The sequence below is a fragment of the Gopherus evgoodei genome, chromosome 1, assembly GCF_007399415.2.
Source record: "Gopherus evgoodei ecotype Sinaloan lineage chromosome 1, rGopEvg1_v1.p, whole genome shotgun sequence".
NCBI lineage: Eukaryota > Metazoa > Chordata > Testudines > Testudinidae > Gopherus > Gopherus evgoodei.
This window is the reverse complement of record NC_044322.1, coordinates 12,321,361-12,339,434: the sequence shown is the minus strand read 5'-3', so window position 1 is coordinate 12,339,434 and position 18,074 is coordinate 12,321,361. Positions and strand designations below refer to the sequence as shown.

Sequence of the window (18,074 nt, the reverse complement as noted above, 5' to 3'; positions counted from 1 at the left end):
CTTTCTTTGTAAAATGTGTAACGCAGTGATTTCCACATTGTTTCCTCTTCTCTAGCTGTCATCTGTGGGCTTTACTTGAGACATCTAAAACTAGACTGTAAAAAGCACCAATAAAAATGATGCTCTCTAGTCCATTTACTCATCTACAGAGTTGACATAGTTGACAATGACTGCTACACATCGACTCTCATACAGTCAATGGACTCAGTTTCAGTAACTAGTATATAATTGACCCAGTAACTTGTATATGGAGTTGGCATCTGTCACATTTACTTGAAAGTGTTGCATCTGGACTGGGCAAAGCAGTAAGAGAAATTATGCTGTGTCTATGGCGAACCGGAATTGGTAGATGGAACATAAAATCAATGACCATGAAGTTGTGTGGTCAGAGCAAGGAACTGGAGTCAGGGCTCTTCCATTCCATTCCTGCCGCTGGCTGACAATATTATTTGGGAGATACAACTTAACCTCACTGTACTTCAGTTTCATCTTCTGAAAAATTGAGGTAAAAATGTTGCGAGGCTTAGTTACTAAAAGTTTGTAACAGGTGGCAGAGCTTTTTACTGACCCAGCCTATTAGAAACCTGCAGTCCTGGGACATAAGGGAAGTGTGGGGAGGGGAGCCAGTGGAGGGAGACAGACAGACACAACCGACCTGAGGAGTTAGGTCATAAGACGTTCCGGAGGGAAGCAATAGAGACAGACAGGTGCAGGAGATAAAGCGGCAAGTTCAAATGCTAATTTGGAACCTGTATTCTCTGTTGAAGAAGAGATGGCTTGGTAGCATAAAAGAGTGGACAGGAATGTACTTCGTGGAGACTCAAGCACTGACACACAATCGTCAGGGGTGGAGACAATTGGTTGATTGCTTATCAGTGATGGTGCCCCAAGGACCAATGCAGTTATGGGAGTGATGGTAATGATGATTCTCTGCTGAGGGCAGGTTAGGGACTTAAAAGCTGATGCAAAGCTGATTGAAGGCAATGGAAAGACACCCATTGATTTCCGTGTTCTTTCTTTGCCATTTTACAAGCTCCCTGAGATTACTGGATTTAAGAGTCTATGTCAGGTGAAGGTATTATTAAAATATTGATTGGTTTCACTTATTATAGTTGAATCATACAAGTTAGCAATTCAACGACCTTTTGGGCAGTGGGCTAATTGTTTTTCCTCCACCTCTGACTTGTTGGGTTCATTGAAATGTGTGTATTTTATTTAGTCCAATTAGGAGAACTGGAGAACAGGAAAGATTAAGTTTAAAAGAAGAAAAGCAAATAAAATGTCTTTTCATTTTCCCTAATGGCTTTTTCCATCAGAGACTGCGGGGGATTGTTACAGACAGATATTTTATGTACACACACACACACACACACATGCATGCGCTTCTTCGAATATCAGCAACTCTAATATATTTTATCAGACAGTGTCATATCTCATTGGTCAAACAGCACCAGGATTAACACAACGTGTGTGATTAAAAATTGATTCCCCCAGGCTCAGTGGTGTTAACCTTACAAAACAAAACCTCATGTTAAATTCACATTACCTCCAAGGCCACCAAAATAAAAATCCGTCTCTGCAAATGCTTTCGTAATTCCACCTTTAAACCATCATTCCCTTCATTAAGGAGCGAGAATGTGTCTGTATGAGACAGATGTTACGTCAGCTGTTGTAAAAAATAGGCCTACACATCATTGTGATGCAGAGCTGTTAGTGCTGTGCCCAGGAGGGCACTGGTTTGCCATTTCCCTCTCTCCTTGGCTCCAAGATACATTGGATAAAGCAAAAGAAGAAAATCCTGAGTTATAGCCCCTGAAATTGGTAAACTTCCATTCGTTTCAGATCTGAATGACTTAAAAAGAAGATTTGAGACACTGCTGCATTTTCAGAAACGGCTTTAAATGATCCCCCATCAACTTGTAACTTGTTCATCTCACTGCTCTTGCAGCCCTCCTGCCTGTAAAACTTTCATCAAAGGCAATAGGACTTTGCTTGGCAGAAGGGCTCCAGAGATGGGCCCTGAAAGATATCATCAGAGTCTGCTCTGATGCAGAACCAGTACTACAAGCCTACCCTGAGGACCTTACTCCCATTGCTCTAAGTGGGTGTTTTGCAGCAGTCAGGATTTCAGAATTAGGCCCTACGTAATCAAGACATGCTGATTCGTGTAGCTCTGAACCTCCCTGTTTAACTAAACGCAAAATCTCCATCTTAGGGAACAAAGCAGGTTCAGCTCAGCCAAGTTATATTTGGCTCCGATTGGCACTACCTCCCCAAGCTGAGGCTAACTTAAGCCACTGCTGAGGCAGAGCTGCTCTGGGGAAAGGTGAATATTGTGCATCACAGGGACCAGCGGGCCCGGCTATAACTATGAAAAGGTCAGCCAGCACAGTCAACCAAATTGGGGTCATGCCCTTTGTGAGTGCTCTTCAGAGGAGAAGAAACATAGGGCTTCCTGCACCCTCTGTCCCCAGTATTGCATGGTCATAATTGGCCCTTACCCTGCAGCCTGAGAGGTTCTCAAAAAGGCAGGAGATTTTCCTGCCTTTTAAAACTCAAATAGGTCACTTGCTTACAACTGAAAGCCCACTCTGAGCAGTGTGAGCAGCAAACCTGTCTGCACCCACCAGTGACCTTGTGTCAGAAGTCAGATTTGACCTCTATTGCTCGATGCTCTCTCTTATTTAGGGCGCTGCTGAAATGCCTGGCAAACTGAGTATGTGTATGCAGCTAGCACTATCTCTGCAATCTATCCTGTTCTCAGATCCAATTGGGATGGGTCCAAGAGCAGTTTGAGACAGTTCTTCTCCAGTTGGGGTGATCAGATAGCAAGTGTGACAGAACCAGGACTGGGAGAGGGGGAATTGTTGCCTGTATAAGACAAAGCCCCAAATATCAGGACGGTCCCAATAATATCAGGATGGCTGGTCACCCTGCCTCCAGCACCTCACTCACTTTATTCAGCAAAGAGAAATTAGACATTAAGTGGTAGATTGTCTAGATCAATGGTTCTCAAACTTTTTTTTTGCACAGCTCACTTGAAAATTGCTGAGGGTCTTCATGGATCACTTAATGATCTTTCCAAATGTTGTTTGTACCATTAGCTAACTATTGTAAAGCGCTTTGGATAAAAGAACTATATAAAAAAAACCTTAATAATAATTAACATTTTTTGTTCTACAAATGAAAGCACACAACTCATATTTTAATATCAGCAGTCTTACCTTTCTAATGCAATGGATTTGCCCTCTCTCCCCTGCTGCGGCTTCCCCTCATACCTCTTGACAAGCTGTGGAGGAGCTGAGAGCCACAGCTCCCAGGGCTTCCAGGCTTCTGGCTCTCCTTCAGACTGCCTGGCAGGCTGAAGATGAGCCAGGGACCTGGAAGCACTGGGACCTTGTTCTGCTCTGCTGCCAGGCAAGCTGTAGAGGAGCCTGGTAGCTTGAGAGCCAGGGCTCCCAGGGCTTCTAGGCTCTCTCGGCTTCCCATCAGTCTGGTTTCCCACCAGCTTACCCTCCTGGCTCCTTGGCAGCCTACCCTGCATACCACTGTAACTTCATCAAAATCAGACTGTCTCATCAAAACGTTTTAAGTTCCCTGAATGACACTTTGTGACAGGCAAACCTTCCATTGGAGAATTTCCAACCAGTCCTGCTGTTGAGATGTCAGGCACCCGTGGGGGTGGAGCTGGGTTGCAAATTGCTGGCCTTAATGCATGAATCACTAGGCGGGATTCTCTAGGTCTGTGTTATTCAGGAGGTCAGACTAGATGACCAGAATAGTCCCTTCTGGCCTTCAAAATCTCTGGATAAAATTCTTTGGTTAAAACTCCATGTAGGTTAATACTGTATAGATACACTATTATTTCATGTTGTGCGTGCACTTAGAGCTTGTTGAATAATCACATTTTTATTAACCAGAAAACGAATGACTGTATGAAAATATACTTTAAATCTGATTAGTTTTTCAGCAGGGAGAATACTTTTCTTCCTGTACTGGGGGAACTCCCATGGATGCCTGTGGACATGGCATAGAAGTTTGGTGCCTGATCCTTCGTCACTGATGAGAGGGAACCTTATTGTTAACATCAGGCACAGATGCAGGATCAGATAGTCAACGAGGAGAATACACTACACTGCCGGTAAAGCCGGGGAAGCAAGCGTTCTGCTTAAGAGACAATATGTTACTATGGAGATTACAGTAGGGCTTGATAAGAGGTCATACAGCTTTAAAGGAAGCAAAAAGGAAGAACTGGAAGATTTAGATTTGATAATGGGGTATGGTACACTGGACACCAGGGTATCAGTGACTGAATATCATTACTATCTAACTACTGTTTCGTGATCTGTTTGAAGCAATTATAGTGTGCACTGACCGGTTAGCAGTAGATTGATGTCCACGCTGTAAAAACCACCATCAAAGTTGACACTAATTGGTATCCTTTTAGCAGCTTTAGCAGAGAGGTCAACATTTGAACGGGTCTTGGAGAATGTAATACTCCCTTTTCCCATAAAGGTGATTTTTCTAGGTCAGAGTTGAGGATTATTAGCAGCATGGGGGAAGGGGGAGGGGAAGCTTTCAGTAGTGCTGTTGGTGTATACCAGCTGTGTGGGTAAATTAAGGACTCAAGGATCTAATCCAGGGGTAGGCAACCTATTGCACATGTGCCGAAGGCGGCACACAAGCTGATTTTCAGTGGCACTCACACTGCCTGGGTCCTGGCCACTGGTCCTGGGGGCTCTGCATTTTAATTTAATTTTAAATGAAGCTTCTTAAACATTTTAAAAACCTTATTTACTTTACATACAACAATAGTTTAGTTATATATTATAGACTTATAGAAACAGACCTTCTAAAAACGTTAAAATGTATTACTGGCACTAAACCTTAATTTAGAGTGAATAAATGAAGACTCGGCACACCACTTCTGAAAGGGTGCCATCCTCTGATCTAGTCTATAGGTGTATCAATCTGGTACCTTTCACCAAAGCTAAATTTGCAGTATGTATTTATTTAACAAAGCAAAAAGAATGATAATAACAATACTAGTAAAAGTTCCAAATTGCAGAGAAGAAGCTTACCTGCAAAAAATATGCTCACTAACTAAATTGTGCCTGATCACACGACAATACTGAAATCTGAGCAATGAAATTACAGTGGATTCTAGCTATTGCATCCGAGCACAGTTTGTTCAATTTTATTTTTGAAACAAAACTGAATTGCATTGAAATTTGGAAGGGAGCAAAATGTAATTCTTATTAATGACAGAAAGAGTGAGCAAAATGCTTTACTGCTATCAAAGTTGTCTTATGCTTGTGGACAGGGAGAGGAAATTAAATTTAGCCCATTGTTCCTGCTCTGGGAAGCTTTAACTCACATCCCAAAAAAGGCTAAGATCCAATTAAACATCAAAGGCTCAAATATAATCCTGCAGGTTGGGATATTTATTTTTATTTAACGCATGTTAACCCCAGGAATAAAATCCTCAGAGACGTGGCATTTCATGCCCTGCTATCCGACAGTAAGTGACCGTTTAAAATAATGTTCAGAATAATACATTTAGAAAAGATTGACAATGGGGCAGAAGTAAATCACAGCCATACGGGAGAATCTTTAGAAAGTGTGGTGGTCAGCCCCTCAGGATGAAGTTAGTCTATAGAGAAGCTTATAAATTGTTGCAGAAGTTAGAGGTTGATAAACTAAAGCCCAGCACATTTTGACTTGCTGTTTAAAGGAATGTCATCTGACATGGCTATAGCTTTTCAGACAGGAGTTGGGAGCATATATACAGCATGTTGAAATTGCTCTTGGAAATATGATTTGTTTTTATGACCACCCTAATGTCTCAGTTGGTAGTACTGCATGTTATATAGTTGCATAGAATTCACTAGACTGGCTTACAGCATTCATTCATTAAGTCTACTATCTTTTCTCATCCTGAGGAGTGATGATCATTGTTTGTATCACTGTAGTACCTAGAGGCCCAAGCAGGGTTCCATCATGCTACGTGCTGCCTGTCCACTCAGTAAGAGACCATCCCTCCCTGTACCAAAGAGTTTCTAATCCCAGTAAGCAGTTGAAGGAATTACTATCCTCACCTCACCCCCAACCCATTGGGCAGATGGATAAATGAGGCACAGAGAGATGAAGTGACTTGTCCAAAGTCACATAGAAAGTCTATGGAAGAACCTAGAGTTGAACGCAGATCTCCTGAGTCACACTGCAGCACCTTAATCACAAGGTCAGCCTTCCTTCTGTGAAGGACAGTAAGATGGTCTTGGGGTTAAAGTCAGGAGTGGGAGCCAGGAGCTGTGGGTCCTACGACTGGCTCTACCATAGTTTTCTTGTGTGAACCTGAGCAAGTCACTTAACCTTAATGTGCCTCAGTTTCCCCATCTGTAAAATGGACAGAAATAAGCCTGTGTGGCCTCAGGTATGCTGTTAGGTTTAGTTTATTGAAATGCAAAAAGTGCTCAGAGATCCTCTGATGGGAAGTGTTACAGAAGTGCAAGCAGTGTGTTAGTATGTTGTTTGTAAGAGACAATGCTTCAGATGACCTGCAAGAGTGCAGATTGTGCTTGCCAATGGTCCTTGCTTTTCGTATCACATTGCACATTCTCTCCTGTCAGTTCAAGCTGAGTGCAGGCTGATTAAGACTAATGCTGTGGTAAGCAAGGGAATGCAGCGAGTGAGGGAGTCTCTTTTAGGACCACAGCCAGGAACGCTGAATGTATTGTAATACATCAGCGCTAATCAAAGAGCCATGTGACCTTCAATTAATGATATTAACATAAATCACGTAACCGTTACCCAGCAATTAGTGGGGTGGAGTGCTTTTTCAAGGCATTACATTACAAATTTGATAATTCAACGGCAAGGAAAGGGCTTCTAAAGTTCTTCTACTGGATTCTGCTTCGCAAAACGGTTCGAAAGGTTTTTGAATTCCGTTTTGAATTAGTTAAAAGGTAGCACCATTCAAAAGGCTAATTAGCTCCATGCCTTCCAAAATCCTGCTTTCACTATAGGTCACAATCAAATCATGGGAGTTTCTTGACACAAAGGAACACCTTGGATAGTGCATTGATTTCCAGATAATGTTAATTATGAAGCCTGATTCCCTCTGTTTCCCCACCCACACCCTGTTACATCCCACTCCTACTTTATTCCATTCCTGGCTCTGTAAAATGAACACAGGCTGTTTATACAACGCTGCTCCCTTCACTAAGCGTAGCTTTTAGTACCATGCACTGTCTCCCCTCCATGCTTCATTTCTGGAAAAATCTATACAGCGCTGGAAATTGCCTGAGATGAGCCAACTTGAAACCAAAAAATCCTAGTTAAGACAGGTTTTAATTATTATATTTTCTATTAATATGTTGAAGGTCAGTGGAACTGCCCCAGTTTTCAAGAAGCTCTGGGCAATTTCACCTGATCTTATATTTTAGCACTAAATCCATACTTATTAAAGGATTTAGCAGGTAGGTCAGAAGTGGCTAAATCTCTGATTCTGCTTCACATGAATACTAAACATTTTTTTCTTCATCTGTACTGTTCCTCACTATGCTGGAAATGTTTAAAATTCTGCCATGTCCATATTAGGCACTTATTTTTTTTAAACATATAGAAACCGATTTGTGACAAATTAAGCAAAAATTGTCGTCATGATTCCTTGCCCCCCCCACGTGATTCTGTAATGTATTGAAACACAGGATTATACCATATGCTGCGGTGGAGGCTATTGTGTAAGAAGCATTCCGCATGTAGCTAGGTGCATGATGGGGTTTTCTTTCTTCTGGCGCACCATAGGCAGGGAACCAAGCTATTTACTTTCTAAGGGAAACTTTATGATCAGCTTCTATGAGGATGTGCATAAATGGAGGTGGATACAAGAATTGTGCACTCTCGTCCTGGCACCCTGCACAAGAAATAGCCAGAATCCCATTGGAATGAGGTGAGGACAGGGTCAAAGCTCCCTCCCCCCCCCACCTCAGTGAAAATCAGAGAGAGGTTGGATCCTGCTCCAGGGCAGTGTAGCTGACACACTTGTGCAGTGCCTGGGAGCCCCCAGAAGTAATCGTGGCTGAACCACAGGACTGCATGACCCCTTCTCATACCCCATTAATGCACTTGACAGCTCCTTGGATACAGTCTACCCTAAAACCCATTTAAATGGTTCTGAGTGGTCGCAGAAATCACCAAATGCCCTCACAATGTAAAATTAATAAACTCAGTCCCCTAAAGTTGCATGACCATCTCATAGATTAGGGAAATGCAACCTAGATGGAAGCATTATGAAGTGGGCGTGTAAACGATTGGAAAACTGTTCCCAGAGAGTAGTTATCAGTGGTTCACTGTCAAGCCTGGAAGGGCATGTCGAGTGGGGTCCCGCGGGGATCAGTTCTGGGATCTGGTTCTGTTCAATATCTTCATCAATGATTTAGATAATGGCATAACAGAATACACTTATAAAGTTTGCGGACAATACCAAGCTGGGAGGGGTTGCAAGTGCTTTGAAGGATAGGATTAAAATTCAAAATGATTTGGACAAACTGGAGAAATGGTCTGAAGAAAACAGGATAAAATTCAGTAAGGACAAATGCAAAGTATTCCACGTAGAAAAGAACAATCAGTTGCACACATACAAAATCGGAAATGATTACCTAGGAAGGAGTACTATGGAAAGGGATCTGGGGGTCATAGTGGATCACAAGTTAAATATGAGTCAGCAGTGTAACCGTGTAGCAAATAAAGCAAACGTCATTCTGAGATGTGCAGGAGTGTTGTAAGCAAGACAGGAGAAGTAAAACTTCCTCCTTACTTCTTGCTGATTAGGCATCAGTTGGAGAATTGTGTCCAGTTTTGGGCACCACATTTCAAGAAAGATGTAGACAAATTGGAACAAGTCCAGAGAAGAGCAACAAAATGATTAAAGGTCTAGAAAACATAAGCTCTGAGGGAAGACTGAAAAAATTGGTTATGTTTAATCTGGAGAAGACAAGGTTGAGAGTGGACATAACAGTTTTCAAGTACATAAAAGGTTGTTACAAGGAGGAGGGAGAAAGTGTTTTCTTTAACCTCTGAGGTTAGGACAAGAAGCAACGGGCTTAAATTACAAAAAGGGCAGTTTAGGTTGGATATTAGGAAAAACTTCCTAATTGTCAGAGTGCTTAAGCACTGGAATAAATTGCCTAGGGGGGTTGTGGAATCTCCGTCATTGGAGATTTTAAAGAGCAGGTTGGACAAACACCTGTCAGGGATGGTCTAGATCAGTGGTTCTTAACCTGGAGTGCACACACCCCCTGGGGGTGCAAGATGACCTTTCTGGGGGTGCGAGACATGCCAGATTTTTTTGAAGGTAAATCATCGAGAACAGAAATTAAGCATAGGCACGTAAGTACAACTACTTTGTTTCCTCAAACCTATGTATTTATTAACATTATGCATTTTTTACCTATTACTGTAATATACAAACAAAAAATATATCTAGGTTTAAGAGATGAGAGAACACATTTTGATTGTTGATAAGGGGTGTGAGAACATGTTTTGAGAGGCAAAGAGGTGCAGATAATACTTGGTCTAGATAATACTTAGTCCTGCTGTGAGTGCAGGGAACTGGACTAGATGGACCCTTCCAGTCCTAGGATTCTAGGGTTCTGTGATTCCATGAAATACACTTGACTTCTGCTCATCAGCCGGTTCATGCTAATTAGTGTAGCTTGTGCAGTAGTGAGGGTGGGGAGCTAGACGTAGTGTTAGTGACCTACGTGCCCCACGCTGGTCAGTTGGAGAACTGGCTGAAGCTCTAGGTTTTCCATTTCTCGATCCCCTCTGCTGCTGGAGAGGTTTGGAAGGTATTTCACAGTTCTTTGGACAGCACCTTTGCTTTCTACCTAGCACTGAGCCAGCCGCCACCTTGTTTCTGTTCTGTTATTCTGTACCAGAGGGAAGGAACATAAGGACATTCCTGGGGTACAGGTGGAGATGGGTCAGATTTTTCTCTCCAACATGTATGGACTATTTGCTCCTGTTGGAGCCCCATTCAAGCTCAGAATTTGGCCTGCAGTTTGTGAAACCCCAATATAGACCACAAGCTTGTTTAAATTCCTGCAAGGGGCTGCGGGCATCCGTGACAGCAAAGAAAGGAAAACAGTATGGCAAGGATGTGGGAATATACAATGCACCTAGAAATAGGCTACGGAATAGCTAAGCAATTTGTACAAACAGTAAAAGAGATTAAAGATGAAAGGAAATATTTAGCCACCTTTTGGGGACAGCTAGTGTGAAAATATTTAACAGACAGGGCTTTTATATCCAAGCAGAGTGTTCTAGCTAAGCTTAAATAGGCAGGAGCTGCATAATGCAGCTGGCCAGAGCCTGTGGATACAGTAACAGGAGAATTAAAAGCTTTCCTTCTACTGATTCACTCACACAGCTCACATGTTCGCTAATCACACTCTAATTTTAACAACAGATTTGAAACTTTAAAAAAAAATGTGGCTCCAATTAAAAATGGAGCTGGCAAATTCTATCACTTGGTCCAAATGATAAGGTAACAATTCACCTGCCCTCTTCAGTAAATCAACCTTACCTGATCCAAGTTGCCTGCAAAGACCTATATTTAAAAGAAAACTTAATCTCAAATCCCCTTTGATCATGTCTCTGAGTCCCACCATAAAAATAAAAGCTACTCTGGCTATTTAATCATCCATTAGACACCTGTGAGCACAAGAAGACCAGGTTATAAAGGGCTAGTTGATGTGCGTTGCAAGCTGTGTGCTGTAGGGCTATTTAAATTATACAGTTCACAGCTATTTTTAAACTGGCTGTTAAATGGAAGATTTAGATTGGCAAATGCCTGGCTCTCCTTGTCAAGAATCGTTAAATTACGTGTTAATGAGACTGTCTGAAGTATCTTTTTTTCCCACAGGTATTGATATAGCTTGTCGGCTGAGATTCTTTATTTAAGGCTCTTTGGGACTAGAATCCTAGATATCTAGGGCCAAATTCTCACCTAGAAAAATCCCATTGCCATCAATACCTTTTGAGGATTTGACTTTTTTACACTAGAGATGGAGAATGTCTGTTAGATCATGAGTTCTCCATGTGATGATCACAGCCACCCTGTCCTTGCCATATCACTAAAAGGGAGGAAGCTCTGATTAGATCCCAGCTAGACTGGAGGGAGTCTGATGTGGAGAAGGAGGTTCAAGTGTAGAAAAGGTTCAGAACCACTGTTTCAGATCACCTAGTGCATGCCCCTGCTACTGCAGAGTTGTTCTCTATAGTGCTAGTGGGGTGTTCCAGTTGACATTTAAATGTCCCAAGCAGTGGGGCTTCCTCCCCTTTTCATAGAAGACTTAGTCCACAGAGATTCACCTTTGGGAGCTTTCTCCTAACACTTACCTGAATTCACCCTTTTTGTATTGTCACGCCTTTACCCTAGTTTCACACCTTTAAATAACTCTTATCAGTTTCTCAAAATGGGTTCATAATAGCCTCCTTTTGTCCCCACTTTCATTTCTTCTCAGCCCTTCAGTAGAATATGACCTGCTAATGGTTCCTTTCTCCCAGTCTTGTGGATAGAGTACAGGATAGAGTCAGGCGATCCGGGGGTCTCTTTCCGTCTCTGCTACCGATTTCTTGTATGTCCATGATCAAGTCATTTAGCCCCCTTTGTCTCATTTTCCTTGTCTGTGAAAATGAAGATGATGCCTGCTCACCCCACACAGGAATGTCATCAGAATGTAAAGTATCAGAGGGGTATCCGTGTTAGTCTGGATCTGTAAAAGCAGCAAAGAGTCCTGTGGCACCTTATAGACCAGCAGACATATTAGAGCATGAGCTTTTGTGGGTGAATACCCACTTCGTCAGAATGTAGCCCACTGACATTTGTTAGTGTTTTGAGATGCTTGGATAGTAGGCTCAATATATGGGCTAAGTATCATTGTTGTGCGGATGTTTATATACTCATTGCAGTAACAAAAGACTGAGTCCTATAAGATGCTGATTCTCTCTCTCTCTGGGTACTTAACTGGCATTCTATCACCATAGCATTTGAGCACTTCACCTTCCTCTGCAGCGTGCGGCATGAGTCCCTTGCTGGTTTGAAGTAGAGTAAAGGTGGATTCTCTGTAACTTGAAGTCTTTAGATCGAGGTTTGAGGGCTTTGGTAACTCATCCAGAGGTTATGGGCCTGTAACTGGAGTGGGTGGGGGAGGTTCTATCGGTGCAATGTGAAGAAGGAGGCTAGACTAGAGGATCAGGGTGGTCCCTTCTGGCCTTAAAATCTATGAGTCTCTGAACCTGTTAACGGATTTTATCCTCACAACATCCCTATGAGCTAGGGAGATGTTGTCCCCCTTTTACAGGTCAGGAACCTAGGTACAGGTAGGGTTGCCAACTTTCTAATTGCACAATGCCAAATACCCTAGTCCCACTCTTCCCCGAGGCCACGCCTCTGCTCACTACATTATCCCTCCCTCAGTGGCTTACTCTCCTCCAGCCTCACTCATTTTCACTGGGCTGGGGCAGCAGGTTGGGGTGTGGGAGGGGGTGAGGGCTCTAACTGGGATTGTGTGCTCCAAGGTGGGGCCGGAAATGAGGGGTTCAGGGTGTGGGAAGGGGCTCCAGGCTGGGACAGGGAGTTGTGGTGAGGGCTCTGTGGTGGGGTTTGGGATGAGGGTTTGGGGTGCAGGAGGAGGCTCCAGGCTAGAGGGTGGGGCCAAGGGATTTGGAATGTGGGGGGGGCTGCAAGTTGAGGCAGGGGGTTGGGGCGTGGGAGGGTATGGACTCTGGAATGGGGATGCAGGCTCTGGGGTAAGGCCAGGGATGAAGGGTGTGGGGTGCAGGAGGGTGCTTCAAGCTGGGGGGTGGGGCTGCGGGTTGGGGGGTGGGGCTCCAAGCTGGGGGGAGGGTAAGAGGGGGCTGCGGGTTGAGGCGGGGGTTGGGGTACAGGAGACAGTACGGGTTCTAGGTTGGGGGTGCAGGCTTTGGGGTGTGGCTGAGGATGAGGGGTTCAGGGTATGAGAGGGGGCTCCAGGTTTGGGGCAGGGGACTCAGGGCTGGGGCTCGGGGTTACCTCAGGCAGCTCCCAGTCAGCAGCACGGCTGGGCTAAGACACGCTTCCTGCCTGTGCTGGCTTCAAGCTGCGCCCCTGAAGCGTTGAGCAGATCTGGCTCCTAGTTAGGGGGACCTGATGGCTCCGCACACTGCTCTTACCCACAGGCACTGCCCCCCTCCAAGCTTACATTGGCCGTGGTTCCCAGCCAATAGAAGTGTGGAGCCAGTGCTCGGGGGGAGGGGGGGCAGTGCATAGAGCCCCGTGCCGCCCCCCCCTCCAACCACCACCACCACCTAGGAGCCGGACCTGCTGGCCACTTCCCAGGTGCAGCACAGTGCCAGGAGAGGTAGGGACTAGTCTGCCTTAGCCCTGCAGCAGCTCCAGCCAGACTTTTAACAGCTCGGTCAGCAGTGCTTATTGGAGCTGCCAGGGTGCCTTTTCAACCAGGTGTTCTGGTAGAAAACCAGGCACCTGGCAACCCTAGGTACAGAGGGAGAAAGCAGCATGCCCATCATCTGTTGCCAAGCCAGGAATTGAACCTCCTGAGGCCTTATCCCAGACCCTATCCACTAGGCCATCCATCCCTAGGACATCAGCGGCAGTAAAGAGTGCTCAGCCCCTTGTAGGATGGAGCCCAGGGGAATTTTAATAATCAGATGAGTCATTTCAACCCAGGAATGGAGCAACCCTTTCGCTAAGCCATGGGGAAAAGCAGCAGAGGCTCATGTGACATCGCCTTCTTATCCTGGACTTAAATGAAAAAAATCTTGAACTTCTTCAGTCTCAAGGCATTTCTCCTCCTCTGGTTGAGGGCTCTTTGCCATAAATTGCTTCGTTTTTCCTCTATTTTCTCCCAGACTTTATTGTCTCACAGGTCAGCCAAGGAGAGCCAACTTTTTCCAGTGCAGGTGCTCAGCTGGACTCCGACGTTCGTTCATTTGAACATCTAGTGCAATCACATGATACCCCAATAGGCCTAGTTCCATTGCTGTGTTGTCTGCTGATGAGAGCAGGGGGCAGGAAATAAGGATTGCTGGGTTCTGTTCCCAGCTATCCTGCTTCTCTGAGGTGCGCCACTTTACTGTCTGTGCCTCATTTTCCCAGTGTGCACAGTGGTGTGACATTACTCACAATCCCACATGGAAGTTGAGAGAATCAATTTGTTAATTCGAGACGCAAAGGGTAAAACTTTCAAAAACACATAAGTGACTCAGGAACCTACAAACCTTTAAAAATCTGGGCCTTTGGCACTTTGGAGCCTGTGTTCCACTGGCTCCTGAGGTCCAGATCTTAAAGGTATTTATGCACCTAAAGATACAGATAGGCTCCTGGTGTGGTTTTCAAAGGCACCTAAGCACCACTGGCCACCTATCTGCATCATTAGGCTCCTAAATACTTTTGAAAATCTGGCACTAAGTCACTTTTGAAAATGACACTTAAGGTCATGAGCCACTTCGGTGCTTCTGAAAATTGTAGCCAAAGTACATTATTAGAAATTGAAGTCTGCATGATTCAGCAGAAAGAGTTCAACGAGCTGTGAGTGACTGAAATGAAGGGAATTGGCTGGAGGAGAAGGGGTGGATCTAGGGTTTCCAACTCTCCAGGATTGACCTGGAGTCTCCAGGAATTAAAGCTTAATATTTAATTTAAAATTAGGTCATGCTACAAACTTCCAGAAATACATCCAGCCAAAACTGGCAACCCTAGGTGGATCACTCGATAAATTGCTGTGCTCTTTTCATTCCCTCTGAAGTATCTGGCACTGGCCACTGTCAGAAGACAGGATAGTGGCCTCGATGAACCATTGGTCTGACCTAGTATGGCCGTTCTTGTATACTTATGTTCTTATGAAATGATTACAAACACATAAACTGTAGTGTGTGGCAAGCAGCTGGAAAGTTTATAAGGCATTTTGAGAATGAGGTGTGTTCTACAAGGGCTAAGTATTGTTATTTCTTACAGTAATTACTCTCTGTAAAGAGCTTTGAGTGCCTTGAAGGAAAGAGTCCGTTTAATTGTAAGGTCGTAAAACCCCTGCTGACTGGCTTTATGAACACGCCAAATCTCCCTCTCCAAATCAAAATGAATACAGCGGCCCCACCAAGCATAGCAGAAGCACCTCAAAGTCTCTGTAAGTCTGAAGATCCCTGTCATTGGCAGTATTAATTTGAAAAAGACTAAGGCAAGCTTGTATAAGGCTGAATTTCAGTCAGGCGTGATGTTAATGCAGGCTGAGTAGGCCTGAATTTTTTATGTGCAGTCAGTGACCTGAAGCAAATGGCTCATATAATACCAACCCCTTCCTCGCCCACAAACTTCTAGGGCTAGATCCTGCCCCTAACACTGCTCTACAGCCAAAATGCTTCTGAAATAAATGTAGTCCAACTTTACTAATTCTGGGTCACTGAGAACGAAAATGATGCTTAAAATTGTTGATTGGCTCTAGTTTTCAAGATATGCTATTGGGTCAGTATATACGACCCTTGACTTGGGAATGGCGGAGGATAAGTGAGTTATAAAGGGAAGGGATCTCAGTTTAAACCAGAAATGACTAAAATACATCTTTGACTGGATCTATGAATAAATCTATGACTGGGTTTGGACAGTACTTGCTTTTTCGGCAAAACAATGAATGATGCGATCTGAAGCTGGTATTGCATCATACATGATATGAATTGCATCATGTTATTCCTAGAAGTCATGGATGATGCAATCATAACAAAGCTTACATCACTCTGCTGAACAAATTGCCCTATATCAGCTCTAGAAATCATACAGTGTCTGCTCTCTTATTTGTCAGTGTTTGATTTTGCAAAGGGACGCATTTCTGTTTAGCCAAAGTGAGCGGAGATGCCTTGTACTTGTGTCAACAGTGCAGATAACTTCTGCTATGTTTGTGGTGAAGTCATTTTTGCATCACAAAAGCACAGTATAACCACTATGGTTAAGAAAGCCTATCACCTTTCTTTTGGCTGCAAAATTGGAGATCAGGACAAGAGGTGGGCCCCACACATATGCTGCAACACTTGTGCAACAAATCTTCGCCGGTGGTTGAACAGGAAAAGGAAATCTATGCCTTTTGCAGTGCCAATGATTTGGAGAGAGCCAACAGATCATCCCAGCAATTGTTACTTCTGCATGGTGCCTCCAGTTGGGAAAGGTGTGTCAAAGAAGAAAAAGTGGACTGTGCATTATCCAAACATTCCATCAGCTATATACCCAGTACCCCACGGAGAAGGACTGCCGGTTCCTGATGCACCAGAATCATTCTCACTTCAGTCAGATGAGGAAGAGGATGAAACTTCTGGTCCTGAACCATCAATGTCACAGGACCCACATTTTCTCCCATCCTCCTCCTCTGAACCACACCTCCTAACACAAGGTGAACTGAATGACCTTGTCAGGGATTTGGAACTACCCAAGAGTAAGGCAGAGCTGTTGGGCTCCAGACTACAGCAGTGGAATCTCCTGGCAGGCTATCAGGGCAAATGGAGCCCATCAATGCTTGCAGACTACTGCTGGACAGTGACAAGAGATGCTTCATTTAATGAATACAAGAGACAAGCCAAGAAGCGCCGAATAGACACTGAATAGGACTAAACTATATACATAAGAGTTTTTTGCTTTTTGTTTCATAATCAATTTTATTTATATAACCCTTTTGCTGATTTTTAAAGTGTTACATAAACAGGACAGGTGAAATATTATCATGTAAAGCAACCATAAACACATGAAAAGACCTAGGTTTACAATTTATGATTAAAACTCTACTATCTACACAATATACATCGACATAAAATGTAAAAACTTAAATATCTTAGAAACAGTAGCCAATCAGTTGTTTTAATTGTCATATTTGAATTCAGCACATCAAAATACATAATAAATAGCACATTTTATCTCTGAAGCAGACGACTTCTCAAAAATTGTAGACCAGTGTAATATACGGAGGCACACAGAAGGGGAGAGATTGAAGCCATCCTGGTGGGAAGTAACAGGATGGTATGGACAGTGGGAGGGAAATGTGCTCTGCAGAGCACCTTACCGCACCATAACATGAGAGTGTCATGCACAGTTCCTAGTGCCTGCTAGCAGCATACATTCCTAGGGCTGCGGGGGCCTCATAGCACCCCGAGCAAGCTGACCCTTCTGTGCTCAGCTGTGGCATGCTAACTGGTGCGTTAGTCACTGCCCTGCCTGTCAAGTACTTGGTTAGAATTCTGCCCAGCTCTGCAAGGGCGCGCTGAAAGGAAAAATATTCCTGTCCCCTCTCCCTATGCCCTCCTTCCTCTCCACCCCGCGAGGGTTATAGCAGAGAGAGTCGTGTCTCTAGAAACGGATGGCAGCTAAGGGGGGGAGGAGGCGTTAAATACTGAACCTCTAGGCAGATTCCGCCCCATTCATATGTACTGTACAGAACTGCCAGGGAATAGAGGGAGTTGTTAGCCTGAGAAGAAGTCGAGGGATTTGAACTCACGTGTGTCTTGAAAGGGGGAGAGTGTCATTAGGTTTGTGTTACACAGATCGAAGGTAAGAAGTCAGTTGACCAGTCCAGAATCTGGTGAAGCAGCAATGGATGCATTTCATTTCATCTGCCGTGTAATGCCACTTTGGGGTTTGTTTGATTGTTTTCCTGTAATATGGTAATAGCAGAAATAGGTGCTTACCGTCTGTGTCATGGGTGTCTGGCCTTCTACAGCCCTTTTCCCCCAGACCAATAATAAAATAAGATGTAGGTGAAAGGGGCAGGTTTTGGGATTTTAGGGCCAGATTTTCAGAGATACCAAGCACCCCACAGTCTCGCCAGAGTCAGTGAGAGCTGTGGGCACCTAATACATCTACAGATAAGGCCTGCAGGGGCTGATCCTACCAGGAGTGCCAAGGCATTGAGCATCCTCAGCTTCCAGTGACATCAGGGAGAGTTGAGGACTCATAGCAGCCCCACAAGCAGGAGACCATAAATCTCATCAGATAAGAGTATAGGCCCCTCAGTGCCTGGAAGTGGATTTTTAAT

The 18,074-nt window shown here is 44.1% G+C and overlaps 1 protein-coding gene across 6 annotated transcripts in view; it reads left to right on the top strand.

The window, feature by feature from the left end:
* Positions 1–18,074, top strand: part of TENM4 (teneurin transmembrane protein 4) — a 546,329-nt gene that overhangs the window by 375,438 nt on the left and 152,817 nt on the right. The gene's annotated exons all lie outside the window — the stretch shown is intronic.